This window comes from Octopus bimaculoides, chromosome 2 (assembly GCF_046866305.1).
Source record: "Octopus bimaculoides isolate indiv1 chromosome 2, ASM4686630v1, whole genome shotgun sequence".
Taxonomy (NCBI): Eukaryota; Metazoa; Mollusca; class Cephalopoda; order Octopoda; family Octopodidae; genus Octopus; species Octopus bimaculoides.
Window position 1 is genome coordinate 128,032,269 of NC_142929.1, and position 13,159 is coordinate 128,045,427.

The following is a 13,159-nucleotide window of genomic DNA, read 5'->3' on the forward strand; positions in this document are numbered from 1 at the left end:
CATGAAATCTTTCGAGCGGGATCATTGCCAGTGCCCCTGGACTGGCTCTTGTGCGGGTGACACATGAGGCTTTTTCGAGCGAGATCGTTGCCGGCGCCCCTGGACTGGCTCATGTGCGGGTGACACATGAAATTTTTTCGAGCAGGGTCGTTGCCAGTGCCCCTGGACTGGCTCATGTGCGGGTGACACATGAAATCTTTCGAGCGGGATCATTACCAGTGCCCCTGGACTGGCTCATGTGCGGGCGACACATGAATCTTTCGAGCGGGATCGTTGCCAGTGCCCCTGGACTGGCTCATGTGCGGGCGACACATGAATCTTTCGAGTGGGATCGTTGCCAGTGCCCCTGAACTGGCTCTTGTGCGGGTGACACATGAGGTTTTTTCGAGCGAGATCGCTGCCGGTGCCCCTAGACTGGCTCATGTGTGGGTGACACATGAAATCTTTCGAGCGGGATCGTTGCCAGTGCCCCTGGACTGACTCATGTGCGGGCGACACATGATATCTTTCGAGCGAGTTCGTTGCCAGTGCCCCTGGACTGGCTCTTGTGCGGGTGAGACATGAAATGTTTTGAGCGGGATCGTTTGCCAGTGCCCCCGGACTGGCTCATGTGCGGGCGACACATGAAATCTTTCAAGCAGGATCATTGCCAGTGCTCCTGGACTGGCTAATGTGCGGGCGACACATGATATCTTTCGAGTGCTCCTGGACTGGCTCATGTGCGGGCGACACATGATATCTTTCATGTGAGATCATTGCCAGTGCCCCTGGACTGGCTCTTGTGCGGGTGACACATGAGGTTTTTTCGAGCGAGATCGCTGCCGGTGCCCCTAGACTGGATCATGTGCGGGTGACACATGAAATGTTTTGAGCGGGATCGTTGCCAGTGCCCCTGGACTGGCTCATATGCGGGCGACACATGATATCTTTCGAGTGAGTTCGTTGCCAGTGCCCCTGGACTGGCTCTTGTGCGGGTGACACGTGAAATGTTTCGAGCGGGATCGTTTGCCAGTGCCCCCGGACTGGCTCATGTGCGGGCGACACATGAAATCTTTCGAGCGGGATCGTTGCCAGTGCCCTTGGACTGGCTCATGTGCGGGCGACACATGATATCTTTCGAGCGGGATCGTTTGCCAGTGCCCCTGGACTGGCTCATGTGCAGGCGACACATGATATCTTTCGTGCGAGATCATTGCCAGTGCCCATGGACTGGCTCTTGTGCGAGTGACACATGAGGTTTTTCGAGCGAGATCGTTGGCGGTGACCCTGGACTGGCTCATGTGCAGGTGACACATGAAATCGTTCAAGCGGGATCGTTGCCAGTGCCCCTGGACTAGCTCATGTGCGGGCGACACATGATATCTTTCGAGCGACATTGTTGCCAGTGCCCCTGGACTGGCCCTTGTGTGGGCAACACATGAAATCTTTCGAGCGGGATCGTTGCCAGTGCCCCTGGATTGGCTCATGTGCGGGCGACACATGAAATCTTTCGAGCGAGATCGTTGCCGGTGCCCCTGGGCCGGCTTGCGGGTGACACATGAGGTTTTTCGAGCGAGGTCATTGCCGGTGCCCCCGAGCTGGCTCGTGTGCGTGCGACACATGGGGTCTTTCGAGCAGGATCGTTGCCAGTGCCCCTGGACTGGCTCTTGTTCGGGTGACACATGAGGCTTTTTTTTTTTTTTCCGAGCGGGATCGTTTGCCAGTGCCCCCGGACTGGCCCATGTGTGGGCGACACATGAAATCTTTTGAGCGGGATTGTTGCCAGTGCCCCTGGACTGGCTCATGTGTGGGCGACACATGATATCTTTCGTGCGAGATCATTGCCAGTGCCCATGGACTGGCTCTTGTGCGAGTGACACATGAGGTTTTTCGAGCGAGATCGTTGCCGGTGCCCCTGGACTGGCTCTTGTGCAGGTGGCACATAAAAGACACCATTTTGAGCGTGGCCGTTTTCGTGCGGGTGACACGTAAAATCACCCACTACACTCTCTGAGTGGCTGGCGTTAGGAAGGGCATCCAGCTGTAGAAACTCTGCCAAATTAGATTGGAGCCTGGTGTTGCCATCCGGTTTCACCAGTCCTCAGTCAAATCGTCCAACCCATGCTAGCATGGAAGGCGGACGTTAAACGATGATGATGATGATGATGATGATGATATATATATATATATATATATATACAGGGTGGGTGGAAAATAAGTAGGCATTAAAAATTGGTAATAAAATCCATGCGTTAAACGATGATGATGATGATGATGAGTGCACCAAAAATGGATATCAGAAACATCTGTAAGTCTACAATGCACAGATAAATGGATGTATAAAGCCCATTACTTATGCTTCTTCTTGTCTAGTACTCTGTGAAAACAAAGCATATTAGCTTGGTTATGCAACTATGGATTTACAACTGGTGATGGACTTTGACCTCAGATCTCACTTCAGTATTACCTGGAGTTCTATACCAATCCAAAAGCCTTTTGTTAGCCCGGTGTATTTGTAATCGCAGAGACCTTCAGAAGAATTTTGCTTGGATTGACAATCCCTTTTTAATAACTCACTATTCTCACATGACTGAATCCAAATGTGATCGGTGCCAGGGCCGCCTGACTGGCTCCTGTGCCAGTGGCATGTAAAAAGCACCATCCAAACACAGCCGATGCCAGTATCCCCTGACTGGCTCCCATGCTGGGGGCATGTAAAAAGCAGCCACTGCACTGTCGGAGTGGTTGGTACTAGGAAGGGCATCCAGCTGTAGAAACATCACCAGATCAGATTGGAGCAGCTGCTGGCACTCCAGACCTCAGTAAAACCGTCCAACCCATGCCAGCATGGAAAGTGGACATTAAACAATGATGATGATGATATATATATATATATATATATATATCCACTAATTCACATATCCGAAAAAGAAGTACACTCTAAAACATTAGAGCAGTATTCTTTTATTCTTGTACTCTTTCATTTATTTCAATCGTTTGACTATGGCCATGCTGGAGCACCGCCTTTAGTCAAGCAAATCGACCCTAAGACTTATTCTTTATAAGCTTAGTACTTATTCTATCGGTCTCTTTTACTGAACCACTAAGTTAGGGGGGACATAAACACACGAACATCAGTTGTCAAACAAATCGTGGGGGAACAAACACAGACACACAAACATATACATTTATATATATATATATATATATATATATATATATATATATATATATATATATATAGATATATATCCAAAGTTTTAAATTTTTTCATTTAAGAGAGAGATTTGACGCTAATATCCATATCAATGTATTTTATTCCTATGTCAACATTTCTGTATAAAGCTATAGTTGACCGTCAAGTTTAAGTCAAACATATAAGTTGCCATACACGTCTTCGGGGAATAATCTTTCAGAACAAACAAACAAATAAATAAATCAAACAAAAAAATCAAAATTTGGAGATCAATACCGTATTTCTAGATTTCTTCCATATTTAAATTTATTTATTTGTTTGTTCTAAAAGATTATTCCCTGAAGACGTGTATGGCAACTTATATGTTTGACTTAAACTTGACGGTCAAATATAGCTTTATACAGAAATGTTGACATAGGAATAAAATACATTGATATGGATATTAGCGTCAAATCTCTCTTAAATTTAAAAATTTAAAACTTTGGATATATAAACAAGGAGAACGATCCCTAAGGAGTCTAATTTAGATTTTTTTGCGGTGAAATCTCCTGCTATATTGGTAACGATTACATAGTTTACTATGAAAAATTATATATATATATATATATATATATATATATACAAACCTTGCGAGTGGATTTGGTAGATGGAAACTGAAAGAAGCCCAATGTATATATATCGGCCTGAGGCTATAGTAGAAGTTACTTGCCCAAGATGCCATGCAGTGGGACGGAACCAGGAACCATGTGGTTAGTAAGCAAGCTACTTACCACACAGCCACATATTTTTTTAGAAAGTTAATTGCTATAACTGGTCAGAGAGTGACCATTGGTTTTGGACCGATGCAGCGTTTAGCTGTATAGGTGACTTATCAGACTCAAATGGTTGCTCTCTGACCCGCCATAACAATCTACTTCCTAAAAATATATATACATATACATAGGCACAGGAGTGGCTGTGCGGTAAGAAGCTTGATTCCTACCACAGGGTTCTGGGTTCAGTCTCACTGCGTGGCATCTTGGGCAAGTGTCTTCTACTATAGCCTCAGGCTGACCAAGACCTTGTGAGTAGATTATTAGACGGAAACTGAAAGATGCCCGTCACACACACACACACACACACATATATACATGTGTGTGTGTGTGTGTATTTATGTGTCTGTGTTTGTCCTCCCACCATCGCTTGACAACCGATGTTGGTGTGTTTACATCCATGTAACTTAGCGGTTCAACGAAAGAAACCAATTAAATAAGTACCAGGCTTACCAAGAATAAATCCTGGGGTTGATTTGTTCGACTAAAAAGGTGGTGCTCCAGCATGGCCGAAATCATATGACTGAAATAAGCAAAAGAATAAAACAAAATACATACATACATATATATATAGAGAGAGAGAGTGAGAGATAAAGAAGACAATGAATAATTGCAACACTGTAAACATCAAATACTGACAGGATACTGTTGTCACGTAAATACCAAATTCAATTAATAACCAATGATCCAACTCACCGATAGCTCTTTGGTGCGGTGTAAGTATAAAATAGTAACACACAAATGGTATCTAAATTGGCAACACCTGTTTTGGTAGAACTTTATTCCATGTAGTCATAAAAGATTACATAACGTTATGCAATTCCACCACCATCAGGTATAATTTAAACAGTCAGCCAGGAGCACAGACTACTTAGGTAGTGTTTTCATGTTGAACATACCGATTCATAGAAGGAGAAAGTGGGTGTGGTCCAAATAGGCAATTAACAAACATAGAAAATCGTAAAAAAATACAATAAAACAAATCTAGTTTATGATCCATTTCTGTGTTACTGTTTTATACTTATGCTCGAGTAAAGATCCACAAATGAGTCAGATCATTGGTTATTAATTGTATTTGGTATTTACATAAATACAGTATCTTATCAGTATTTGATGTCTACAATCTTGTATTATTTCATTGTCAGCTCTATGTAATTATGCCTAAACATTTCCTGGTGTCATACATGTTGATTTGCCTTGATTCTTAATGAAACCTTATGACTCTGTGTGTCTGTGTGTATATATATATATATCTTAATCATATCAAAGGGAAATGGAAATTAATAAAATTTTCACCTCCAAGTGGCCTGGCGTATAAAAGTTTTGTCCAAAGACTATGAATTACTCATAAGGTACAGTGTATATTTAAATACATAAGAGGAATCCACTGATGGGATTCCTTACGCTAGAAAGAACTGCTAGGTTCTAGAACCAGAAAAATAGGGATAAATTCCGAAAGGAACGAAATGAAAAATAAAAATAAAAAATATGGTAAAAGTTTTTATTTTTCATTTCGTTCCTTTCAGAATTTATCCCTAATTTTGCGGTTCTAGAACCTAGCAGTTCTTTCTAGCGTAAGGAATCCCATGAGTGGATATATATATGTGTGAAAACACAATTGTCAGTCAAGCTTGTATAGCATGCCATGTGTTTCCAAGCAATTTCCTAGACTCAAATAAGCAACATAGCTGGTATTTTTGGAAAAAAAAACATGAGCGGACACAGGTCTTTGATAAAAAAAAAAAAAAAATGAGAAAGGGTGCTGGTATTTGAGAAAACATGAGAAAGAATGAGAAATGCTAAAAGAAAAAAAGTGGAATGAGAAAAAAGAAAAATGAAAATTAAGAGCTGTGTACCTTATTCAAATCAGACTGCCCATCAGTTGTGTTTTCACAGCATGAAACTAATAGTAGCTCAAATTTAAATCCTGTTTATATTAAATGATATTTATCTCTTGCTGGATAGAGTACGTCTTTTGTTGATCCCATGAATAATAAAACAGTACATAATGTGTGTGCATATGTTTACATATATCATCATTTAACATCCATTTTCCAGGTGGGCATGGGTTGGACAGCTTGGCAGGAAATGGCAAGGCCAGGGGCTGCAGTAGGTTCCATAGTCTGTTTTGGCTGTTTCTACAGCTGGATGTCCTTACTAATGCCAACTACTTTACAGAATACACTGGGTACTTTTTACATGCTTAACTGGCTAAATTTTAGCCATTTCTCCACAGACTGAAAAAAACCAAAAAACAATGAATAACCTTAATCGATTTTTGAACCTTATTGGGTTCTCATCAGAGGTGTCCACATTATTCTGACAGTCTCCAGAGAAAGAAGCAGCCAAACTGCTTATATACTCAACAAATGCAGCAGTCACTCTATGAAGGAGTCCCTAATTTGCATACCAAAAGTGTTTAACAGTCTATAAATACCAGTGGCATGTCAATGGGGATCTTAGTCCACACAGTATCAAGGTATGATATAATATATATATATATGTATATGAATACAGTGTACATTTAAACACATAAGAGGTATCAATCATAGGATATCTGGCATGCTAGAAGGAATAGCCAAAATCCAAACCACTATTAGGGATAAATTTCGAAGGGAATGTAAAATAAAAACATTTACCATCTATTTCCGGGACCATGGTTTCTGACTTTAAATTAGCAAATAAAATAATTTGCTAGGTGAAGTACTATGTAGTCTATTGACTAATTTTTCTACACGCTAGGCCACTGGTAGCAAAAATTTCTAAAATTTTTTCTTACCCTGATATTATTAATTATATATTTATATATATATATATATATATATATATATATATATATATATCTTAAGATAAAACTTACTTGGAACTGGATGTGTGGCATTCGAATGAATGATAACATAAATAATTTCGAGCGAGGTCATTGCCAGTGCCGCTGGACTGACTCCTGTGCAGGTGGCACATAAAATACACCACTTTGAGCGTGGCCGTCGCCAGCACCGCCTGACTGGCCCTCATGCCGGTGGCACGTAAAAGCACCCACTACACTCTCGGAGTGGTTGGCACTAGGAAGGGCATCCAGCTGTAGAAACTCTGCCAAATAAGATTGGAGCCTGGTGTAGCCATCTGGTTCACCAGTTCTCAGTCAAATCGTCCAACCCATGCTAGCATGGAAGGCAGACGTTAAACAATGATGATGATTTCAGATTTAACCCATTTTAACCCAGGTTAACCCTGTTGAAATATTGAAGATAGGTATATATATATATATATATATATATATATATATATATATATATATATATATATATATAGGGATAACAAACATATGGAAGTGTTCAGTTAACCTCTATTGCAGTAAATGAACCAAATACAACTGTCCTCAAACGGGGACAGTAGGTTAATAAGGGTTAATAATGGTTATATGAAATGTCAAGCTAAAGAATATCAAAATAACTTATATATTATGAATAAATAAATAAAATAAGAATAATCATCTACAGAAATGCAGCATCTTATTTTTTAAGAGGGAGTAGAGTTCTCATCTGCTTAGCAGTGTGAAAACAAGAGATGGTTACGAGCCCAAAGTTTCCTTGTGGTTTTGGAAATATTGTGTATTTTAATGAAATATATATGAACACAGCTTTCTCTTTCTCTCCCTCTTTCTCTCTCTCTCTCTCTCTGTTTTTCTCTCTGTTTCTCTCGTTCACTTGGCAATATTCAAATGGAAAATTAAATGAATACATCACATATGCATACACACATACATATATGTACATACATGCAAATATATATGTACAAGCGTATAGACATACATAACATGCACACATACATACTTACATACATGCATCAATACATACATGCATACATGCACGTACACACACACACACACACTCACATGAATGCAATTCTACTAATCCAAAACCAAACATTGAAGCCTCAGCTGGAATGCTAAATACAAGTTTGTAATTTTAAAATATCTTTTCCAGCTTTGCAGTTTTAATTTTTCATCACTGTTTATCATCATCATCATCATCATCATCATCATCATCATCATCATCATCATCATCATCATCACCATCATCGACGTTCATCATCATCATCATCACCATTGTCATCATCATCATCATCATCATCATCATCATCATCATCATCATCATCACCATCATCGACGTTCATCATCTTCATAATGATGATGATGATCATCATCATCATCCTCATCACGACCACGACTACGAACACTACTGCTGCCACTCTACCTCCATCATTATCATCATCGTTGTTGTTGTTCTTCTTCTCCTCCCCTCTCTGTCCCACACATCCTCCTATCCCCCTTCTTACTTCTCTTCATCATCATCATCACTGCCACCACTGACACCACCACCACCACCACCACCATCACTATCATCATCATCATCATCATCATCATCATCATCATCATCAATACCACCACAACTACTGCTGCCACCACCACAGCTGCTGCCACCACCACGACTGCCACCACAACCACCACCACCACCACCACCACCACCACCATCATCATCATCGTCATCATCATCATCATGACCACAACTTTTCTACTGCTGCCACCACCACAGCTGCTGCCACCACCACGACTGCCGCCATAACCACCACCACCACCACCACCACCACCACCACCACCACCACCATCATCATCATCATCATCATCACCACAACTACTCTACTGCTGCCACCACCACAGTTGCTGCCACCACCACGACTGCCGCCACAACCACCACCACCATCATCGTCATCATCACCATCACTGTCATCATCATTCGATTAACACCTGCCTCTTCCATGCTGTTATATTTTGTTTGAACAGGTTCTGCCGAAACAATACATCACCATTCGTTTTGGTTTTTCCTTTCTCGAAAATTCGCTTCTCTCAGATCTGTCTTCTTCATTTCTTCCTCCATTCTATTTGGTCTTCCTGATAAATAAGTGTCTTTCACTCAGAGAAAGAATATGGGGTAACTTTATACCCAACACTCCTTAACAGTTCCTGCTATATCCTTTATCGTCTGTTTGTTACAGTCGCTGGACTGAGACCATGCTGGATTCTTTTTAAGCCTGATTCTTTTTCTCTCATTTTCTTTTGTTAAAGGGGGTGTAAACAAACCAACACTTGTTGTCAGGCAGCGTTGGGGAACAAGCACAGATGCAGAGGGAAATGCACATGAAGATGTACACCTCAGTATATGTTTGTGTATGTGTATGTGTATCTATGCATGTGCATATGTGTGTGTGTATGTGTGCATCTATGCATGCGCATATGTGTGTGTATGTGTGCATCTATGCATGCGCATATGTGTGTGTGTTTGTGTGTGTTTGTATATGTGCCTGTGCTTGTGTATGTGTGTGGGTGATTTAATAAATTTAGTCTGCAATTTCCAACAATTTTGAGGTTTACTGTTTTGGTTGTTACATGCAGTTTGTTGATTGGTTTCCATCTACCAAATCCACTCACAAGGCTTTGGTCGACCCAAGGCTATAGTAGAAGACACTTGCCCAAGGTACCATGTAGTGGGTCTGAACCTGGAACCATGTGGTAGGGAAGCAAGGTTCTTACCATACATATACACATAAATAAATAATTAGCAACTGAAGGACAGGTGTCACATCATTACGATCGCTTCTAATGAATCTTTTAATTGATAAATGAGCACATCATATCATTATAAAAAAACGTTTTTATCTATATTATAAATTGCAGTGTTTTTGATTGCTTGCTTGATTGATTGATTGAGTGTCGGCAGATTCACTCGAGAACGGTGCAGTGGAATCGCATGAAATTCAGCACAGAGCGGCAGCATGGTCCGCTCATGTTCAGGAGATTTTTATTGCCCTCCAACTCCCATGGTTACCGAGATAATCAATTATTACTTTTTAAGATAGGAATATCCCATTCAAATTGTTGCCTTTCCCATGCGCGGAATTTTATGAAAAACCAGCACAATAAAGATTATTTTTTTCCAAGTAATGTGGCTGGGTTTGTTTTTCGAAAATTTTAATCAGAGGCACAGAAAAAAAAATAATTTCAATTTTTTGTGCATTAAAAAAAAAAAGCTATAGCTTATGCTCTTTCTAATTACTATGTTTTTTTTAACTTCAGTTACAAATGTCTTCAAACGTCAACATTCAAACAGCTTTTCCATATTGAGACAAACGGACTCTGCACAATTGTATCCATCCGGGAACGCGTTTTCAATAATTGAAATTCACAATTCTAATCAGTGTACATGAACATCCAACCTATGATTGATCTTGAACAGTTTCGATTAACATTCTTGTGTCGCCAATACAACAACCGCACTACCATATGTTTTTCTTTTAAGGCGAGGTTATACCACAAATAAGGTTCCGTGACTACATGGGGCTATGGGTACACACGTGAAGTTAGTTTTACAATATCGACCCGCAAAATCCTTAGCATCGTATTGTTTTTGGGTTGTTCTTACTTTTTTATGTTTTGGGAATTTTTGTTTTTTTTTATTTTTAGTTCTTTTTATTATTCAAAATATACATAGGAAATAGCCTTTAACCAAATCCACCACACTGCCCGAGTGAAACCGGGAAAAACAGCTAGTAATGATATAATATACACATTTATGAATTGAAAAATTCATTAGAAACGACTGTAATGATTTGATACCTGTCCTTCAGTTGTTACTTATCTACTTTTAATTCACCTATTTCAGAACACGCACCTTGCATGTTCTGAAGCATATTATACAGTGGCGGCTCGTGTATAGGCACTGCAGAACTGCAGCACCACCCCTATTTCCGCTCGATATTATCGATAACATTCAATAGTGTTTTTCTTTTAATTCTTTCTTTATACTTGTACATTATATAAAATCCTTAAGCTTAATGTCAGTAGCCATAACCTAGTTTATGAAAAAAATACAAAAATCCTTGTAGAGAATTATGTGCTTCACAATTTCAGCGATGCGGTGTTTGGCTGTTGTGCACATGCTCACATGTCTGAGATAGGAAGCTTCACACTAGGGAGAGAGAGCACTGTGTGATCAACAGCACTGACCCTGGTATTCTGGTGAAAGGTAGTGTTTCTTTTCGACTCTGCATGTGTTGGGCTGAAAAACGTGTTTATATTCTTGAATCTGATAAAGTGTAGAAAAAGATTATTATCCTGCTTTCAGCTTCAGTGTTGCTGACAACATTTGGAAAATAGGGCACATTTTCCTCCCTTATTTTGTGATTTAGGAGAGATTTTTTGAAAAACAAGGGAGAATTGCTCAGTGAACAAATTAAACACACAACTCGGCAGTGGCTAAAATGCAAACTGATCAAGTTTATGTATAAATTTTCTTTTTATATGTTTGTCTCCTTTTATACAATATTCTTTTCTATTCTAGGCACAAGGCCCGAAATTTTTGGGAAGGGGGTGGCATTTGATTAGATCAACTCTAGTATGCAACTGGTAACTAATTTATCTACTCCGAAAGGATGAAGGGCAAAGTCGACCTCGATGGAATTTGAACACAGAGCTTAAAGACAGACAAAATACCACTAAGCATTTCACCAAGCATGCTAACATTTCTGCCAGCTCGCCACCTTCCTTTTACACAATATTAGAACAACAGCTAAAGATTTTCTGAAGCAGCACCCCAACTAATTTTATCTATGAGCCACCACTAAGACTATGGACTGTATATTTAATAAAATGTACCTGTATGAATAGCTCAAGAGTGGATAATATACTTAATAGGGTCAAATTAACTGCATACATTATCCAAATATCATACTGCTAGTAATTTTGTACCAAGGATGGTATTCATCTAAAAACTGTTGTGTGTGCATTTTATTCTGACCTAACTAGGTGCCTCAACTCTAAGTAGCTTATTCAACTGAATCTTGTTTATATTGTAATTTGACTTCGTCGGGTATGTCGATTTTTGTTTATTTTTATGTGTTTTGACCATACGTGTACTGATGAATAAAAGATGCAGATTACTGCGTTGATTATGAAATCATAGTTTACTATTAAGTTAAAAGTTTTTAGGAGGTTAGCTTTGAGAGTTGCATTCCCTCGTGATCGGTAAAAATGTGCTTATTATAGTAGTTTGACTTCTGGAGTCCCTCTTAGCGTGAGGCATTATTGTATAGTAATGCCCTTATATAAATTAGATATATTTATAGGAAAAAATGATGGGTTTTTTTTCCATTATGAGGTTTTTTCATGCTAACTACTTGATAAATTCTTATAAAGTCTTTATCCTATTACTGAATTATATATATATATATATATATATATATACCGTGTGACTGGGCCTCGTGCCGGTGGCACATAAAAGCCCCCACTACACTCTCGGAGTTAGGAAGGGCATCCAGCTGTAGAAACTCTGCCAGATCAGATTGGAGCCTGGTGCAGCCTTCTGGCTTGCCAGTCCTCAGTCAAATCGTCCAACCCATGCTAGAATGGAAAGCGGACGTTAGACAATGATGAGGATGATGATGATATATATATATGTACACATATGTACATACACACAAATACACACACACACACACACACACACAGTTACACAAAGTCTCATGTATGACAGGCTTCGACACAGTTTCTATCTACCATATTCACTTGAGATATTTTGGTCGGCTCAGGGCTAAGGTAAAAGATACTTGTCCAAAATGCCATACAGTGGGACTGAACCCATAACTTCTTAATCACACAGCCATGCTAGAGTCTATGTCCACAGCAGAGCAGCCACCTCCCCTGCATTAGAGAGAAACCATTTTGTTTACTGAAATCAAGGTTGTGTTATATCTGTGATGGAAGTTGGATTAAAATAAAAATTTCAAAAGTCCAATTCAAATCAAATTGTTTTTCTTTTGTTTAGTTTTGTGATCAAATTTCAATTTTGATGTTGAATTTTTTTTTTTTTTTTTTAATTCAAACATTGATTTTAGTTTATGAAAATATTTCAGATTTATTAATTCAAAATGTCAAACCAAAGGAACTGGAAAAACTGGTAAAAAAACAAAAAAAAAAAAACGAAATGAAAGAAGAAATAAAATAATGCAAAATTTGAATTTTAAAAAATCACATCAAAACAAACAAAAAAGAGAAAAAGATAAATAAATAAATAGATAAGAGTATAAATTTTTGCAAAAGAAATGAATATAAACATAC